The sequence below is a fragment of the Mustela lutreola genome, chromosome 8, assembly GCF_030435805.1.
Source record: "Mustela lutreola isolate mMusLut2 chromosome 8, mMusLut2.pri, whole genome shotgun sequence".
In the NCBI taxonomy this organism is placed as follows: domain Eukaryota; kingdom Metazoa; phylum Chordata; class Mammalia; order Carnivora; family Mustelidae; genus Mustela; species Mustela lutreola.
In genome coordinates this window covers 126,590,002-126,610,250 of record NC_081297.1, presented here as the reverse complement: position 1 = coordinate 126,610,250, position 20,249 = coordinate 126,590,002, and the positions used below count along the sequence as shown (strand labels likewise).

Sequence of the window (20,249 nt, the reverse complement as noted above, 5' to 3'; positions counted from 1 at the left end):
CCCAGGATTCCGGAATCATGACCTGAGATGAAAACAGCTGCTTAACTGACGAGCCAACCACGCACCCCTCCACCTTTTGTACTTAAGTTTTACTTTGAATTCATGTAGTACTTCTCAGTTTACAATAGCATTCACATAATCCTCAAAACAACAATGTGAATTCTGCTGAGTCAGTTTTGTAATTTTCAGAGAAAGTAATTGAGATGCATGAAGGTTAAATGACTTGCAAAAAAGGTTCTTTTTATTCTTAGGCCCAGAGCTGACTATGAAGAAATAATTCTTAACATTTTGAGAGATATTTAAAGTGTTGGACTTCTTAACTAGCGCTCATCTTAAGATAAAATGTTTTTCATTCATTCAGAGTCCCTCTATTTCCCCCAAACACCCAGTGAGTACCCTGATGCTGTTCTACTCTTGATCAGACCTCTGAGGCAACATAATATCTATGAGTGTTTCTCATTTTCCCCTGCTAGTCCCCAAGTTTAAAAAGCTATTTCCCATTATCTTCAGAACACTATTCATTTATCTAATCCACGGATTTGCATTAAGATAGTAAAACTGATCAGAGCTTGGAGTGCCTAGCTAGCTCAGTCAGGGAGCATGCAACTCTTGATCTTGGGGTTGTGGTTTCAGGCCCCATGTTTGATATGGATCTTGCTTAGAAAAAAAAAAACAAAAACTGATATAAGCTGAATAAACTGATATAAGCTGAACAAAATCTCAGGTTTGCATTTTAACCTTAATTGTTAAATTATGTTAATAAAATGGGTATTTCTGACCCTCAAAATAGAGCCAAGGAAGTTTGGTTTTCCCTGGCATCCCATTATACCAACACATCAAACGCATATTTTATAGGACTTTTTTGTAGGAATAACCCTAATCTTCATTACAGGTACATCAGTAGTAAGCAAAAAGGGAGAAAATTATTCACAATGACACTAGTCAAATTATAATTCTTTTGCCCAGTTTAATTTGGTGATTAGCTAATGACAATATTAAGCCAGTTTTGGCTTAATTCAGTAAAATGTTATAAGCATAAGCAAAAAAGTTAAATGTTTAAGTTGTTCTTTAATACTATCATTCATTTTCATGAAAAGAAGAAACAATTTCCTAAGTGTTAAGTAGTAAAGTTATACGAGTTTCCTTCTGTGATCCATTCTGAGACATTGATGCAAAGAGATGAAAGAAAACCTCATTGTTGCTAAGAAGACCTCTTTTATGTCAGCTTTTGTTTTCTGATTGACTGATTCTTCATTATTTTTCTAAAGATCAGGAGCCATATATCTCATTTAGAAATTAAGAAACCTGTATAAAGCACAAGTTTTAGGACCAGAGATAAAATGAAATAGATGAAGACTATCTACCTTACATAAACTTCCTTTCCCTTGAGGAATCTCCTCTGGAAATGTTGTTTCCTAGAATTTCATTAAGCTCTGGTTAACTGAACAAGGAGAAGCCTACATACAATAGATGGTTGAAGCAATGATGTCACCAAGTGGGCCCTCTGGCCTGAAAGGAAGTCACCTTAAGATGGCAGAGAAAAGCAAGGTGATCATCCTAGCTCCTGCACATGAAGAACTGTTAGCTTTTTTTTTTTTTTTTTTTAAGATTTTATATTTTCAGTAACCCCTACACCCAAGGTGGGGCTCAAATTTACAATCCCAAAATCTAGAATCAAATGCTCTATCTTCTGAGACAGGCAGGTGCCCTAGAAGTGCTGCCTTTTTTTTTTTTTTTTTTTTTTTATGGCATACATATATCTTGAAACTACAATATGAGGTTTCCTTTAATTGATGTAGTACTTTGCTGCATTGATTGCTGCTTTATAGTCAGCTTTCTGGCTTTTTGCAACTCTGAAGTATTTCAATTTCTAAATGGTTTGGGAAGATGTAAGATACTTTTATATATATATATATATATATATATATATATATATATATATATAATTTATTTGAGAGAGAGAGAGACAGAGTGCATGAGTCAGGAGAAGGACAGAGAGAGGGAGAAGCAGACTCTCCACTACGCAGGAAACCTGATGAGACGCTTGATCCCAGGACCCCGGAATCATGACCTGAGCCAAAGGCAGTTACTTAACAAATTGAGCCACCCAGGTGCCCCCCGCCCCCGGGCTTAAAAACATGTACAAAGTATAAAATAAAATTTAAATACCTCAATAATCTTTCCTCATGAAAGATCACTGTCTGCTCAGTTGGAAAAAGAAGCCACTCTTGATCTCAGAGCCATGAATCCGAGTCCCACATTGGGTATAGAGATAAATTAATTAACTAAAAAGAAGAAGAAGAAGAAAAAGAAAAAGGAGAAAAGAAAGAGTACTTTCCTTCATGAAAGGTACTTTTAGGGGGTGCCTGGGTGTTGCATTCATTGAGCATCTACCTTCAGCTCAGGTCATGATCCCAAGGGTCCTGGGATCCAGCCCCACATCAGACACCCTGTTCACCAGGAAGCCTGCTTCTCCCTCTCCCTCTCCCCCAGCCTTTGTTCCACCTGGCTGTCTCTCTCTCTCTGTCAAATAAATAATCTTTAAGAAAAAGAAAAAGGTATTCTTAATATCTTCTTGGCATGGTTTACTAAAGCTTTATAAGTTAAAATTTCAACTCTAACCCCTGTCCTCTCTCTATATACTTTTCCAGATCCTTTCTTTGCTTTCTATGAGAAAGGGAGTCTAAAACTTTGTTCAACATGTTTCTCACAGTACTGTAACTAATTTTAATGTCTACAGTGTTTATCCTCTAGTGAACTATTCCTTTAGTACAGAAATGAAACTCAATTTAAAGGATTATAAATATGAACAAAACTCAGTTCCTGACCTCAAAGAACTTTACAAGATAGCAATAATCCTGAGAGAAATAATAATGATAAATACATATACTTTTTTCTCTTTACAGTTTCAGAAGGGTTTACACATGCAAAAGTTCATTTGATCTTTAAAACATCCTTGTAAGAAAATCAGGACACTATTTTCCTAACTTTACAAAGGAGACAGAAGTAAAACATGCAACACGTTTAAAGAACTAGATAAACTGTCATACATTGTGATAATAATTAGATAAACATGTTATATCATTATACACACACCCATCCTTAGGTTAACCTTAGAAAGGCTTCAAGGCTTAAGAAAATAGCTATCCCAAATATTTTAATCTTTTAAAATTAAGTCAGTTTTGGTATCTTCTACTTCTTAATCTGCATTTGCCTCCCCCTACCTGATAAGAGCCCTCATGCATTCTTTCTTAGAATTAAAAACGGTGTCTGATTGGCTCAATCAGTAGAGCATGGGATTCTCCATCTCAAGGTAGTGAGTTTAAGCCTCACACCAGGCATGGAGTCTACTTAAAAAAGAGAGAATTAAAAAGGCTAATTCTAAAGCCATTTCTTTCTGCTCACTTTCTTCTATCTATATTCATTTACTAAGACCATATCTTGTCATCTGCCATTCTAGTTCAGTATTACTCTCTCAACTTCTTTCTTGTATATTTTCCTCAAATTAAAGGTTTTGTGGCTCACTCTCTTTTTAAAAAATCAACTGCAGGGTGTTGCTACACCTTAATCAAACTTTAGGTCTGAGTCCTGTAGTATTTTCTTTTCCTATTTCCTCCATTAAACTCTTTATCTCTTTCTACCATTGAAATGAAGGTCATGGACATCTCAGTGCCTATATGGTGCCAGGCACATAGGTGTCCAAAAAATATTTGTCAAGTGAACCTTTCATAACTTTAAAATTACTGATAGGAACATTTAGTCTAACAAACTGGAAATTCTTGTAGCTTCCTCAAAGTTAACAAGCTCCTAAATTCTTTGTCAATTAGGATTCCTAAGACATTTTTCATTTTCATGAATGACTGGAATAGAAAATTCTAAAAGTGAGCCCACAGACTGAAAAGCAGCTGTAAGGTTAAACAAAAATTGCAGGATTTTGTCTTCCTTTAATTCATTCACACTCTCAGGATCCAAGAAACAACAGGTTTATGTTCTACCCACTTCACAAGTTGTGGACATGGCCTCAGAACTGAGGTACCAGAATCATTAAAATTTTATCTTGTTAGGAAACTGTCTACTTACCTTAGAAAAAGGGCAAATTGCCATTTCTCCCAGTGGGAGGACTGTGGAAACAAGTAAAACCCCTCCACACATCATTTCCACAGTCCCATATTATGCGAGGGAGCATCTAATGCCATCAATTCATTAAGCATTTTTAAGAGAATTTTTGGCCAGCACCATACAAAGAGCTGTAGAGGGACACCCAAGCAGAGCAAGTGCACATTCCTTGTCCCCAAAGAGGTTACAATGCAAAGAGAGAACCAGGCGCGGAACTCAGAACAAAAGCTGTGACTGCATAATAATGTATTGGGGGTTGGGGAATGGGGATCTGAAAGCCTAGTTACTAGGAAAGCAATTTCCAGGAGGTGAGAGCTTAGGCCAGCTCGGAAAGAAGTTGATTGTAATGATCTGCAGGAGTGAAAGTTGGAGGGCCTTCTACTTAGGAGATAAACATCTGCCCTGATTTAAAGGTGGGAAGTGCCCAAAGTGTGTGAGACCGTAAGGAGACTGACCTAGCAGTCAAAGGCTGATAAGGAGAAAGACTGATTTTGAAGTTATAATGGGTAAGTTTGGGGAAGACTTTTGATGACATGTGAAGGGAAGAAGACTTTTGTTGTTGTTGTTACAGTAAAAAGCGTAAATTTCATGAGATGAGTGTAAAACAAATAGGAAAATTACATGAGAAAAACCTCGCGATTACCCCCAGAGAGTTTCCGGAGGGGTGTCAGGAAACAAGATAGACATGCCACAATTTAGGCCTAGGTTAAGACCCAGAATAAAATGGTAGCGGAAGAAATTTTCAAAGCTGAATGAATAGTAAGTACAATCAATATATACAGGCTAAGCTACTATCTAGCTCATTACTTATCTTTAATTATTAACACAATTGACAATAACCTCCAGATGATTTCTTATCCCCAGCTCATCCTTCCCATCCAGCACCTCTCCCTAGCTTACACCTTTGTACTCAAGACCTTTTATTGAAAACAACTGTCTACTCAGTACCTCCTCCTATGTCTTACTCAGCCTGCCCTTGTTTTGTTGTGCTCCCATTTCCCTTCTCTTCGTTTAGTCAAATCATCTTAGTCCTTAAAAGACCAGCTTAAGTACCACCTTTTCTTTGAAATCTGATCTCAGGAAATTCTTTGAACTACTGCTATCACTTTGGCCACATGCAACTTATTTTCTGATTACCATTTTTTACTAATGATCGTTATTCTATTTAACTCTTTAAAAATGTTTTTTTTTAATTTAAAAAATTTTAAAAATTATGATCATTGCAGAAGATTTAGAAAATAATCACTTGAGGGGCATCTGCTGGCTCAGTCAGTGGAACATGCAACTCTTGACCTTGGGATTCTAAGTTCAAGAATCAAGGGTGGAGAGATTACCTAAAAATAATATCTTTTAAAAAGTCACTTGTAATCTTGCCACCATTATTAAAATGTTGATGTATCACAAGTGTTGTACAATGTGAGTAGTATACATTTTTGCTGCATGGTGTCTAGTTTGCCTTCTCAACATGCCTTTAAATCATTATTCAGTTAACCTCAACCCCTTTCACCTTGTACAGATTGACAAGTGCTTTTATTTATTTAGCTAGCTATTTTTTAAGATTTTTGTTTTTAACTAATCTCTATAGTTAGCATGGGGTTTGAACTCACAACCCCAAGATCAAGAGCCTCAAGCTCCACTGTCAGAGCCCCAAGGAGCGCTTTGAAAGAATTTCCTACAGATCTACTGGTTTTGGGTCTTGTATTCGTCCCACTCTAAAAACTCTTGAAAAGAGAGAGAAGGGGCCATATACTCCAACAAGATAATTTATTAAGAAGTACTCTCCGAAGAATAGGAATGGCAGATATAGTTGGCTTGACCTGTGTATCCTTCATTTAATATTTTTTTAAGTAAGATTTTTTTTTTTTTAAGTAATCTCTCTGCTGAATGTGGAACCTTACTTGCCCAACTGCTAACTGAGGAAACCGAATTCAAGGGGGATAACCTGGATCTCACACCTAGGTTGCACCTCGGAAAGGAAACTTTTTCTCGAGGAATTTCTACGCCAGTTAATTTGCACTCCTTTTGAAAATAACGGAATTGGCGCGCGTCTCTGCCAAACAATTCGACGCTGTGTGAGTCGCAGGGATGCTGTGGCAGAGTACCAAAGTCCGTGGATTATTCTGCATCTTACAGAAAAGTGCTGAACAGTGGCTGCTCCGTCCCAGGCCGCGACGGTGAGGGCAGGTGCGAAGCCTGCCTTGGGAAGAAGCCGCGACCGTCTACGCAGAGCCACACGCAGGCCAGGAAAAGCATCCCCTGACGCGGACGGGAAGCCCGGGTGCCTCCCGCCCTCCAGGCCTGCTCCCGCAGCGGGTAGACGGCCGCCGAGTGGAGCTGCACCCCCAACACTCCGAAGGCCCGGGGCGGGGGGGGCGGGGGGGCGGGGCGTCGTCACTAGTGACGTAGCCGCTCCCCCGGACCACCGCCGCCGCCGTCGCCGCCGCCGCCGCGGCCCCCACCGAACCCGGGGGCGGGGGTCCCGGGGTGAGCGCAAAGATGGCCGCTCGGGCTCGGGCTGGTGAGTGTGCGTGACCGGCGCGCGGCTGCGGCGGTTGCCCGAACGGGGTCTCTGCGGGAGCGGAGGTTCCACTGGAGTCCCCGGGGCTGGGAGGCACCTGGCGGCGTTTCCCCGCCGCGGAGGACGTAGGGGGATCCCTAAGGGAGGGACAGGGGAGCTGCGGACCGACTGAGGGGAGCGCGCTCAGGGGCGCGAGGAAGAGGCGGTGGCAGCGGCGGCGGGTCCGGCGAATTTAGAATTGGCGCCTCTGGGAAGTTTCGAGGGGTTGTGCGATGCCCGGGCCGGGGTCCCGGCGCCCGACCGCCTCAAGAGTGCCCAGAGATGCTGCGAGGAGCCGCGTCCCTGTGGCCCCGGTCATCGCGTAGCCACCCCGCGCTGGGCTGGAGGGGGACGAGTTGAGAGAAGGGGTGAAATAGCAAGACTTTCGGGGATGCGGAGGGGAAGATGGGCACTGACCGGCGTTCGGGAGCGTTGAGGAGCTGTGATCGCGAATCTGATGCGCGCTGGGGCGCTCTGCAGAGCTGGTTCTCTGGAGATAAAACCGAATCCTACCCCTGCTCTGATTGCCGCCAAGTGATGCTCCAAGCCCCCTGGGAGGCGTTGGAAGGGCACTTTCTAGCCCTCCGTTTGCGAGGAAAGGCTTGCTTTCCCTCCATGGATTGAGTCCCTGTATGAACAGCACCTGCTGCCACTTGGAGACACTTGGGATTTTTGAATACCAGCTTCCTAAACCATCCCCGCTGGCCTTCGGGGAAGGAATGCTAATAGGCTAAACCCATTTTTGAGGCATAAGAAATGTGTCAGCATTCGAAGAAAGAAATGCTCAAGTTTAAGAGGTGGTAGGACACCCTCCTCCTGCTCCCCCTTCCCAATTAAAAAAAAAAAAAAAAAGTGAAACGTGGTAATTGTTTCAACCAAGTTTGACCTGTTGTAAATTCATTTGGTAACTGGGTAATTTCTTGCTGTTTTAATTTTGGAAGTAAACAATTTAGCAAGTCTTAGGAGAGTCGCTTTGTCTTTAAGCCCTCCCGAGTTCCCCCACTCTTAAACTCTAATGGTCATATTTTGTAAGTAACGGGATTGTGAAATTAGCATGGAAATAGGACCTTCAGGCCCTGCACTTGAATTCCTTATTATCTGTGAAGTAGCTGCCTGTGGGGAAAAAGTAGGGGGGTTGGTAACATTGGGCCTGGAATTCCATTTTGAGTTGTCCTTAAAACCAGTATTCAGTGTAAACAAGGAAAAAGAATTGGCTATTCACTCTGATCAAATTCAGAAAGCCAACAGGAGTTAAGCACATGTTTATAGAATATTTCATAATCATCAGTGAGATTCAATATTTAGTTGTCTTGAAAGAGGAAAACTTCATATTCTCAGAACCTTAATCTTTTTATCCTTAATTTAGCATCTTGGGACTTGAAAGGGATTTTTATTTTTGTTTAATTTCCCCCCCCTCACACCCGGGACTTAAAGAGATTTTTAACGTTTTGACTTGTTTAGTTTCTCTCCTTCCTGCTCTGATTTCTCTAACTTTTGGGGTACTAGCTATTAATTTTGCAATGAATGGCAGATTTTTCAGTCTAGGATTTTTCATTGTAGACTATATCCGTATTGAAATTTAGAGATATTCTAATATTGAACAGAGTTCGATGAGTACATTGTAGAAAGCTGAACTTTTTAAAAAAACTTTTTTGATTGAACATTTATCTTGTTTTTCTTTCAAAATATTAATTGTCCAAGATCTTTTAGCTTACAAACATTTAAGTGCTAAGTGGATCTGTGTTGAGCATACAATGATACACTTTTTATAATTCTTAAAATGGAAAATCCGTTGAAGATTCGGATTAAATATTTGACATATATTGTTTTTACTTAATTGTCTCTACCCACCATTGTCACAGATTTTTCGTTTTCTACTACAGAAAGGAATAAATTCTCATATGTACCTGCTACCAAAAAACTTTTCCTCTACGTACTTGAATCTTACTGGGTATTATAGCATTGGTGGTATATAAGAGGATTTTCTGCTCACTGGGTTGAGGGCTGAGTCTGATTGTATTTTGTTTGTATCCTCAGTACCTGACTATTTGCTTAACGTAGAGGAAAACCCCCTGTTAATGTTCATGTTTTTGAATGGTACAGAGATACAGAGAAAGGCAACACCTTGGCTTCTTGGTGGCCAAAAAAGGATGCTTGGAAGTTTTTCTCCTTCCTGTAATGTTAGGCAGAACAAACAGGGTTGCCAGATTCTTTTGGAATTGTCTGGTTGAGGGGGATTAGAGAGACTAGGACACAGGTTGAAGAGTCTAATCAAGGCAGGAAATGTGGGAAATTGTTCTGCCCTTAGGCCCAACCTTAATAGGTGACAAGTAACTAAAATATAGGAGGATTTTATAATACTGGCTTTCTGGCAGTGATAAAGATTATTTAAGTCTGGTGGTTTTTCACAGCACCTTCAGATACCGTAAAACTTTATTATAAAGAATTTCACTTTTAGTGGAGTTCTACATAACATAGGAAAAGCTAATTTATGCATGATAGGCCAAGTCATGAATGTGCTAGAATGATGGTCTAGGCATTTTACACAAAGTATTTGAATTCTGTTTTCTAGACCCATATTACAATGCTCAAATTTTTTGTGAACGTTTCCCCCACTGTTATGAAATTAGCACCAGATTGATGTAGAAGTATGGTGGCATGACACTAATGATAAATATTTTGGAACAAAATTGCCCATGATTGAAATACTTAAAAAAAATAGTGATGGGTGAGGAAATCAAATAACCTGGTGGTAGAACTTGCTTTCCACGAGCTTTTCCTTAGAACATCAACTAGATTCAATCTCTGTGCTTCTGGGGAGGCAGTGTTAGAGACACGAAGAAGGTCCAGGGTAAAAGGGTACCTTTTTTGTTTAATGAGTTTCAAGCGAGATCAGAGTAATTATAGATTCTAGGTCTCTAGAGGAAGAAAGAATAACCAGGGCCTTTCTAGGGATAAAGGAAAAGAAATACATCATGATTGACAAGAGGTGCCAAAGCACATAATAGGCATCATAGCATACCTAAGAGGGAAAAGGGAGTTCATTGTGTTCGTTCAATAATTTCTAACTTCAAAATTTTGAAGCCCTTTGTACCAGGCACTATGCTTGACCCTTGGCATTTTGCAAACATCTCTTCAGAGTACTGGGTACTAATGAAATAAATGGAAATTTGGAAACTGCTCATAAGGACTGGGTAGGGTTTGCCCTAATTACCATGGGTAAGGTTATTTTTATTCTCATCCAAATACATGCAAAGATTGAGGTGGCTAGCAATTCACAAGACCTACTTCCTATTGAAATTGCCATTTCCTTCTATCTTTTATTATGGAAAATAACACATTTTCCTATTTTTAATAGCTTTTAGAGGATCTTTTTAGGTTATTTGGTACTGTTGAAAGAAAATTAAGTTTTATGGCGCGCCTTGGTGGCTTAGTTGGTAGCTGCTGACTTTTTGATTTTGGCTCTAGTCGTGATCTCTGAGTGAAATCAGCCCTCATGGGGCTCCTGCTCAGCACCGAGTTTGCTTGGGTTTCTGTCTCCCTCTGTCCCTCCCACCTCAAATAAATAAATAAATCTTTTAAAAAAATAGTTAAGTTTTATTGTAAAAATTATCTTTGTTAAAATTCAACATATGCCAACTCTTTAATATCTATCCTTCTGGGAGGTTCTCTAATGAGATAAATTTAAATATTCTTTTTTTAAAGATTTTTCAAAATTTATTTTTAAATATTTTATTTATTTATTTGACAAAGAGAAACAAGAGAGGGAACAAAAGCAGGGGGAGTGGGAGAAGGAGAAGCAGGCTTCTCACTGAGTAGGGAGCCCAATGTGGGGCTCCATCGCAGGACCCTGGGATCATGACCTAAGCTGAAGGCAGAAGCTTAACAACTGAACCACCCAGGTGCCCCTTTTAAGATTTATTTTAGAGAGACAGCAAGCACATGCACACACAGACAAGGACATAGGGAGAGAGTCTTAAGCAGACCCCATGCGGAGCACAGAGCCCAAGGTGGAGCTGGATCCCATTACCCAGAGATGACCTGAGCTGAAACTGAGTCCTTCGCTCGACCCACTGTGCCACCCAGGCATCCATAAATATTTATTCTTTATGCCCAGTGGTACATATGTTTTTCCTTAATTGAAGTAGAATGTATATAAAATGTACACACCCATTTCCTGAAGCAGTAGTAAATATCCCGGTTATGAAAAAATTTAAAAATTGAAATTATTGGGGCACCTGGGTGGCTCAGTGGGTTAAAGCCTCTGCCTTTGGCTCCGGTCATGATCTCAGGGTCCTGGGATCGAGCCCTGTGTTGGGCTCTCTGCTCAGCTTCCCCTCTCTATGCCTGCTGCTCTGCCTACTTGTGATCTCTCTCTCTGTCAAATAAATAAATAAAATCTTTAAAAAAAAATAAAATTATTCACAAAGTGGTCATCTGTGTATAAAAACATTTTAACAAAAGATGTGTGGAAAGTGGCTGGTTATAGATGAGAGTAGAAAAGTATATACTGTGCAACAATTCGAAGGCTCATATAGGCCATTTTGAGGAGTTTAGATTGATCTAGTGGTCTTTCAAGACTTTTAAACAATTTTTTAAAAAATGTATGAAACTGTGCTATGAGACAGTAGGAACTATATAAAATGCAAATTTCATGATTATTTGACAAAGTATGAGCTCTGAAAAGGGAGAAACTTCTTAATAAAGCATAATGTTTAATATCTATTCAGATTTTAAAATAATTTTTAGGTATGTATATTGGCCAGATCCCTTATTCTGTGTTACTTTTTAAAATAGTAATTAGTTTGGCTATTTTTCATATGTTTATTTTTCCAGTAACTTCCTGTCTTTCTTAAAAACATAGTTTATAGGGGTGCCTGGGTGGCCCAGTACGTTAAAGCCTCTGCTTTCAGCTCAGGTCATGATCTCAGGGTCCCAGGGTCGAGCCCCGCATTGGGCACTCTGCTTAGAGTGCCTGCCTCTCTCTGCCTGCCTCTCTGCCTGCTTGTGGTATCTCTCTTTCTCTGACAAATAAATAAAATCTTTAACAAAAACATATTTTTTAAAGCAAAGAATCCAAAAATTGTGTTACCAATTGCAATGACTAGAGGATTGAGGTGACTTTTATGTGACTGACCTCCTGTAGGAATTTCCAAAGCTTGCTAATGATATTGTAGCTTTCCATGTTTTCTAAGTGTCTTAAGATAAAATAGGTGGAAAGGGAGTGGTCAGCTGAAAGGATCATTTTGTTGAGGATAACAAATTTAATAGTGGAATGTTAATTTTTTTTAATTGTTATTTATTTGACAGAGATGGCAGCGTGGCAGGCAGAGAAGAGAGAGAGAGGGAAGCAGGCTCCCCGCTGAGCAGAGAGCCTGATGTGGGACTGGATCCCAGGACCATGAGATCATGACCCAAGCCGAAGGCAGAGGCTTAACCCACTGAGCCACCCAGGCGCCCCTGGAATGTTAATTTTTAAAAAACATTTTATTTATTTATTAGAAAGCACAAGCAGGGAGTGGTGGGGAGGGGGGGCAGAGGGAGAGGAAGAAGCAGGGAGCCACACATGGGGCTCTATCCTAGGTCCCTGAGATCATGACTTGACCTGAAGGCAAATGCTCAACCTACTGAGCCACCCAGGTGCCCCTGAATATTAATTTTTGAAGAAAAAATTAGCTCCTCTTCTAATTTTTATAGTTCTTACTAATATTTGTATTTGAAGCACAAATATTTATTTAAAGGGTCCCTACATACCCTACTAAAACTTAAATAATCTTTTTAAAACTTTTTTATTTTATTATTTTATTTATTTGTTTATTAAAGATTTTATTTATTTATTTGACAGACAGAAATCACAAGTAGGCAGAGAGGCAGGTAGAGAGAGAGGAGGAAGCAGGCTCCCCGCTGAGCAGAGAGCCCGATGCGAGGCTCGATCCCAGGACCCTGGGATCATGACCTGAGCCGAAGGCAGAGGCTTTAACCCATTGAGCCACCCAGGCGCCTCTATTTTTATATTTTTAAAGATTTTTCTTTGGGGGTGTCTGGCTGGCTCAGTCGGTTAAGCCTCTGACTCTTGGTATCAGCTCAGGACTTGATCTTAAAAGTCATGTGTTCAAGCCCTGGGTTGGGCCTCACACTGGGTTTGGAGCCTACTTAAAAAAAAAAAAAAAAAAGACTTGATTTTTTTTTTTTTTTAAGATTTTATTTATTTATTTGACAGACAGAGATCACAAGTAGAGAGGCAGGCAGAGGAGGGGGGGGAAGCAGGCTCCCCGCTGAGCAGAGAGCCCGACACGGGGCTCGATCCCAGGACCCTGGGACCATGACCTGAGCCGAAGGCAGAGGCTTCAACCCACTGAGCCACCCAGGCACACCGAAGACTTGATTTTTTTTTTAAAGTAATCTCTACACACATCATGGGGCTTGAACTCACAACCCAAGGTCAAGGGTTGTACACTCCACTAACTGAGCCAGCCAGGTGCCCCTGTTTATTTTTTTATTTTTTAAAATATTTTATTTTTAAGTAATTTCTACTAGCATGGAGCTCAAATTCATGATACCATGATTGAGCTGAATGCTCTAGGGGCTCCTGGGTGGCCCAGGTCAGTGGGATAAGCCTCCTGACTCCTGATTTCAGCTCAAGTAATGATCTCAGAGTTGTGAGATCAAACCCTGCGTGTTTGGCTCCCTGCTGTGTGGAGCCTGCTTAAGATTCTCTCTCTCCATCCCTCTCTACATTTCCCTGTACTCCCCCCTCCCCCCAAAAAGCTGAATCCTCTATTAAGAGTTGCATCCTGGGGACACCTGGGTGGCCGAGTTGGTTAAGCATCTGCCTTCAGCTCTGGAGGTGATCCTAAGGTCCTGGGATCGAGTCTGCAATTGGACTCCTTGCTCAACTTGTTGTCCCCCCTGCTTGTGCTTTTGCACTCTCTTTGACAAATAAATAAAATGTTAAAAAAAAAAAAAAAGTTGCATTCTGTACCAACTAAGACAATTAGGTGCCTAAAACAATTTTAATCAGGGGTCAGAAAGTTATGTCTCAGTTAATATTTGTATAAAATCTTTTTGGGGTACCTGAAAGTACACAAAATGGGACAAGACATGTGGTAGGCTGTGGTTAAGGATGGAGAAAGGATATTATAAATATCAGGAAACTGCTTTGACTGTTCTGAGGGAAAAATGGCCACTTGGTTGAGGGTGGGGAGCAGTTTTAGTGATCCATAATTTCCTATTCTTTTATGTTTTTTTAAGATTTTATTTATTTGACAAAGCTATCACAAGTAGACAGAGAGGCAGGCAGAGAGAGAGAGGAGGAAGCAGGCTCCCCACCAAACAGACAGCCAGAAGCAGGGCTTGATCCTAAGACCCTGAGATCACAACCCGAGCCGAAGGCAGAGGCTCAACCCACTGAGCCCCCATAATTTCCTATTCTTTTTCTCTTTCTTTCTCTCTCTCTTTCAAGTATACTTTTTTTTTTTTTTAAAGATTTCATTTATTTGTCAGAGAGCATGGGCACAAGCACAGGGAGTGGCAGACAGGGGGAGAAGCAGGCTCCTTGCCAAGCAAGGAGCCTGATGCGGGACTGGATCCCAGGACCCCATGATCACAGCCCAAGCAGAAGGCAGATGCTAAACCCACTGAGCCTCCAGGACATCCCTAGACTTCCTATTTTTTTTTTTTTAAGATTTTATTTATTTGAGAGAGCACAAGCACTGGGGAGGGGTCGGGGGGCAGGGGGACTGTGCGCATGGGAAGCAGGTTAAATGCTCAAAGCAAACTTGAAGAATTGATTCACCAGGATAATATCATAGAGGTGAGTGAGAGTCTGGATAAGACTGGAAGGTTACTGCTGTACCTCAGGAATGATAAAGTGCATAATGAGAATGATAACTGCAAATGAGAAGACTTGGGGAGTGATGAATATATATATATCTATGATAAATTGAGTGTTCGTATGGAAAAAATGAGAGGGACGAGTGAAAAAAAAAAAAAAAACAGCCTAGCCTGGGTACTTAAATGATACTATACTATCTTTAATAAGAGGATATTGGAAAAGGGAACCAATTCTCTGAAGACAAGATGTATAGGTAAACTGAGTTTGCAGTTTGCCTAAGACTGGTTCAGAAAGGTTTGGTGGTCAGCTCTCTAGATCTGATCATTGAAACTGTGCCAGTAGGAGGAGCTATTGAAATGTCAGAAAAGTATTACTACATGCTTAAAGTCTGGACGGTTATGTTGCAAAGGGCCATAATTTGAGTAAGTGAAAATTAATTTGAGATAGTTTTCACTAGGTGGTAAGTATAAGCAATTTTGTGCTATTGAACTGTACAAGTTAAATATTTTACCCATGAGATTTGATTTTTTTTGCGATGTAAATTTTTAATTAAAAATACTATATATAATAAGATCAAATGTTTTATTTCTCTTCTAGTCATTTTAGTTTTCTATTCTATAATTGCTTTAATTAAATGTTAAACCTATGTAAAATAGTAAGCTTTCAATAAGTAAAATATGTTTTTTTCTTTTTTTTAAGATTTTGTTTATTTATTTATTTGACAGAGGAGAGACCCAGCGAGAGAGGGAACACATAGAGGGAGTGGCAGGGAGAGGGAGAAACAGGCTTCCAGATGATGCAGGTACCATCCCAGGACCCTGAGATCATGACCTGAGCTGAAGGCAGACGCTTAACCATATGAGCCACCCAGGCACCCCGCATACTTGGTTTTATAGAAAGCATTTTATAGGTATTACTTGGAATTTTTTTTTAAGATTTTGTATTTATTTACTTGACAGACAGAGATCACAAGTAGGCGGAGAGGCAGGCAGAGAGAGGGAGAAGGAGGCTCCCTGCTGAGCAGAGAGCCTGATGAGGGGCTCCATCCCAGGACCCTGAGATCATGACCTGAACCAAAGGCAGAGGCTTTAACCCACTGAGCCACCCAGGTGCCCCAATATTACTTGGAATTTTAAGTGTGAAACATTTTTAAATGTCTGAGAAAATGGTAGTATAGATCATTTTAATCATTATTTATAGATTTCATTCAAAACATCATGACTGTGTGTTGCTATTATATATAGGCACAGGTAATATTTTATCAGACTCTACATGGAGGATGCAGAAATACTGTCATCTCTTTGTAAAGTGAATATACTGCTAAAAATTACATAGCCAATCTGCAAGCTAAACAGGCAATACATAGCTTCTCCGCAGTTAATTAGCAAATGAAAAGAAGCGCTCTTAACCCAGTGGAGGAAAATAGGAAGTGCCAAGAAAATACACCCATCCCCCTTTTCTTTTCTTCCAAGCTTTTAGATCTTTGTGTGATGAGGCAGGCCCCTTTGGGGATACCTTAGTGTCTTCAAGTTTTAGGTCTAGGCAGCAGAGGGAACTGGAAATCTCAGGTGGCAACAACCTGGTTTGCTAGTGCTTGTTTACTTCCCTGCCCTTCTCTTGGTTGTCTGCCCTCTCCTGGTTTCTTTCATAAGTAGACAGGGTAAGTGGGCCCCTGGTCTAAAATATCAATCCCCTGATCTGTCATTCCACCATTCTGGTTTCATGTCTTTGTGGGTGGGGTTTTTTTTTTTTTTTTTGGTTTTGTTTTTGCTTTAAAAAAAATTTTTTTTTAATTTATTTTTAAGTAATCTCTACACCCAACATGCCACTCAAACTCACAACCCTGAGATCGAGAGTCTCATGCTCTACCAGAGCTGGCAACCCTGGTTTCACTTCTTTGGGTTTTTTTTTTTTTTTTTTTTAAATTTTATCTTTGAAAGCTCTTTTAAAATGCAAATACCCTGGGAGAGGTCAGACCTTAGTTCTCAGCCAACATCTTAATTATCAGTTAGCACCCTAGTTGGGCTTAGTACATATATGGCTGGGAAGATTGAATCCCTGGCTAGAAGTGATGAAACTAGAAGGAAATTAGTAGTAGTTGTAGCAGTAGCATTGTCAGTTAACATGTACTAAGAGCCACGTTAAGTGTCAGGATTTATTCTAGGTGCTTTATAAATTTCTCTAATTCCCTCCACAACTGTATTAGTTTTCTTACCATTGTTTTGTTTGTTTGTTTGTTTGTTTGTTTAAATAAGAAAACTGAGGTGAGTGGAGCATAAGTGATTTGTCTAGGTCACATAGTAAATACAATCAAGTGTTAAGCTCAGGCTTTTGGATTCCGGAGTGTGCTTTCTAACCATTTTGCTGTGATACCTCTCCACTGCTATATAGCCTCCCTGAGAGATGGCATCTCATCACATTTTACACTTTTCGTGATTTTTCACTGTTGAAGGGTAGTGAGGAACTTACAATCATCTAAATAGATTTTTTAGTAATAACTGGGAACTATTTGCAGAATATAGAGAAAGGAGTAAAGAGGCTATATTGAGCACATACATAGCTAAATATACACTAGCATGTATATATTTTTGCATAAAACTTACACAAATAACCCATGCTCATAATATTTAGGTACTTGAAAATATGGATAACCCCAGAATAAACTATGTGTATTCTTTCTAGGTATTTTTTATTTTGTGTCGTCTTTTCTGAATGTTGTGCAAGGTGTTAACTCATACCACCTCTAAAATTTTAGAATGCGGGGCACCTGGATGGCCTAGTCAAGTGCCTGCCTTCAGCTCAGGTCATGATCTTGGAGTCCTGGGATCAAGCCCAGCACTGGGAATCCCTTGCTCAGTGGGGACTCTGCTTCTCCCTCTCCCTCTGCCCCTCCCCCTGCTTGTACACAGACTTCTCTCTCTCTCTCTGTACTCTTTTTCACTCAAATACATAACTCTTTTTAAAAAAAAAAACATTTTTTAGAATGAAATAATTTCCCTTGAGTGCAAGTAAACGGCATTTCCCTCCTCTCAAGAAGCTGAACTAATAATTACTATCAGACTTGCCAGAAATGAACGTTTAATTATCTCTGTATTCTTTATATGATCCTTTCATTTTATTTTTTACAATCTTTTAAAAATAAAAGTAGATAGGATACCTTGGTGGTTCAGTAGGTTAAGTGTCTGCCCTTGGCTCAGGTCATGATCTCAGGGCCCTGGGATCGAGCCCACACCCGTTGAGCCCCAAGTTGGCCTCTCTGCTCTCTCATTCTTACTCTCATAAATAAAATCTTTAAAAATAAATAAATAGGGACGCCTGGGTGGCTCAGTTGGTTGGACGACTGCCTTCGGCTCAGGTCATGATCCTGGAGTCCCAGGATCGAGTCCCGCATCGGACTCCCAGCTCCATGGGGAGTCTGCTTCTCTCTCTGACCTTCTCCTCGTTCATGCTCTCTCTCACTGTCTCTCTCTCAAGTAAATAAATAAAATCTTTAAAAATAAATAAATAAATAAAAGTAGAACAGGGCCCTAGATTTTTCTCTTAATCTCCATATTGAACCAGTTCTTTCAGCCAATGTTTGCTTTAACACTAATCTACCTCTGCTCCTGTCCTTGCTTTAACACTGCTACAGCTAGAATTTTCTTATAATACTTGGAGGAATATCTTGTAATCAGTCATCCTTTCTCTAGATCTGTCATTTCAGATCCATCTGTAACCTATGTATCTGATCATGTCATTCTTCTCTACAGAATTCATCCATGGCTTTTTTTTCTTGCCTGTAGGCCCTGGAAGCAGGCTTGGTGATGACTGGGGCAGGAATTTCCAAGGTCCCAGGTACTGGTGAATGGGTCCAAAAGGGGAGTTGGAGATGTTGGCAGGCTCCAGGTGACGACATCCCCTTGACTCTGCTGACTCCACATAATGGGACCCTCTAAAGCCTCAGGTCTGGGCCCTGGTGGTCTGGGTTTAAAGGCAGTGTGTGCTGTTGCTGTGTGAACTTTTGGTGGCAGCAAGAATCAAAGCAGGGAGAACATTTAAGAAGCCTTATTGCAGTCATCCCGGTGAGACTTAATGGAGCTTGGATCAGAGTGAGAGCAGCAGAGGTAATACGTAGTCAGTTTCTAGATCTATTTTGAAGATAAAGCCAACCAATTTTCTTGAAGGACTGATGTGGCGAGAGAGAAAGAGGAGTCAAGAATGAGATATTTAGCTTCAGTACCTGCAAGGATTTGTTATAATGGAGCATATCATTCACTGATGTCTTAATGTTGCCATTAGCAACTATTGTTGAATGCCAGCAGTTCTAATAAAATACTGTATTTGAACAGGTTTTGGACCACAGGAAATTTTGGAGGATGAGAAATAAATTTAAAATGTGTGCTTGAAATATGTGTACATGTGAGGGTTAAGACTGGTCAGCCTTACGTCCCTACAGATACAGCCTACATCTGAAAAAGTTAAGAAGTGGAGGGAGAGGCGCTGTCTGACTGCTAGGAAATTGTACCCAAAAAAGAGGTGGGAAGGAACCAAATATCAGCTTTACCTTTGCAGCTTTCTTAGGGCCCAGGAGGTGGCACCTGCAAGTACCATTGAAATTCATATTGTCTTGTTGCCCTAAAAAATTTAGAGCATCAGTCATGCTCCGTAAAATGTTCTGAGTGTTTTATAACTATGTCCCCACTTGTGACCTGAAACCTGTGTTCAATTTGTGTTAAATCAATGAAGAAAAAAATTTTTAAAAATATTTTATTTATTTATTTGAGAGAGAGCACATATGCAGGAGCATGAGTGCGGGGAGGGGCAGAGGGAGGAGAAGCAGACACCCTGCTGAGCAGACAGCCTGACAGGGGCTTATCATCACCTGAGCTGAAGACAGACGCTTAACCAATTAAGGCACCCAGGCACCCCAGTATAGTATTTTGTGATCCCTACTTTTAACTAGATTACTATTTTTATTTTTATTTATTTTTAAAGATTTTATTTGAAGTGATCTTTTAACCCAGCATGGGCCTCAAATTCACAACGCAGAGATTGAGTTGCATGCTCCATCCACTGAGCCAGCAGGGTGCCCCTATTTTTAGATAGTTGTAGCAAAAAGTATTTGTGACTCTATTATGATAAAGAAGCACGTTTCTGGGTCAAAGCCATATAGGTTTTGTTCATTTTGTTTTATTTTGTTGGGGTGGGGTTTTGTTTTTGTTTTTAGAATACACTTCTAACTTCAGATAGTGTGTAGACCCACCAGAATATAAAAATTTATTATATTGCCATCCAGTTCATATTCTTCCTTTTATCTTTTTTTCTTTTGCTTACTTATCCTTGCACAGTCCTGAGATGCTATTCAAACACAAAAGCATTCTCCTATCTCTCTGCCTGCCTCAGGTAAACTGTCAAGTCTGTCAAATTCAAAGTATGTTTTAGAGCCATTAATTGAAGGTCATTATTGATTTACTGGTGGAAAGCTAAATTTAAAATGGTAATTAGGTAGAATACTGGGATTTATTTAAATAAATAGATGTTCACTATAGCTACCATTTATTGGGTGTTTACTCTGTTAGACAAATATTTTATATTATCTCTGTTCTTCATTGAAGTTGGTATGATTTTTCCCTGTTTTACAGAAGAATTTTAAAGACGTTAAAATATTTGCTCAAATCAGACATATAAACAGCATGTAGCAGAGGTAGAATTCTTACCTCTTAAGTTTTTGTTTCAGATCTCATGCTTTTAACTATGGTTATG

At 40.1% G+C, this 20,249-nt stretch overlaps 1 protein-coding gene across 4 annotated transcripts in view; it reads left to right on the top strand.

The window, feature by feature from the left end:
• USP44 (ubiquitin specific peptidase 44) overlaps positions 1-20,249 on the top strand; it is a 47,423-nt gene that overhangs the window by 11,714 nt on the left and 15,460 nt on the right. Inside the window, exon 1 of one of the 4 annotated variants that reach the window (XM_059186558.1) lies at positions 4,378-4,622. The exons of 2 other annotated variants lie outside the window; for them this stretch is intronic. The gene's annotated coding sequence lies outside the window, so the exon portion shown is untranslated. Of the gene's footprint in view, positions 1-4,377; positions 4,623-6,547; positions 6,635-20,249 lie in introns of those variants that run through there. One more of the 4 variants, XM_059186559.1, reaches the window with a different exon arrangement.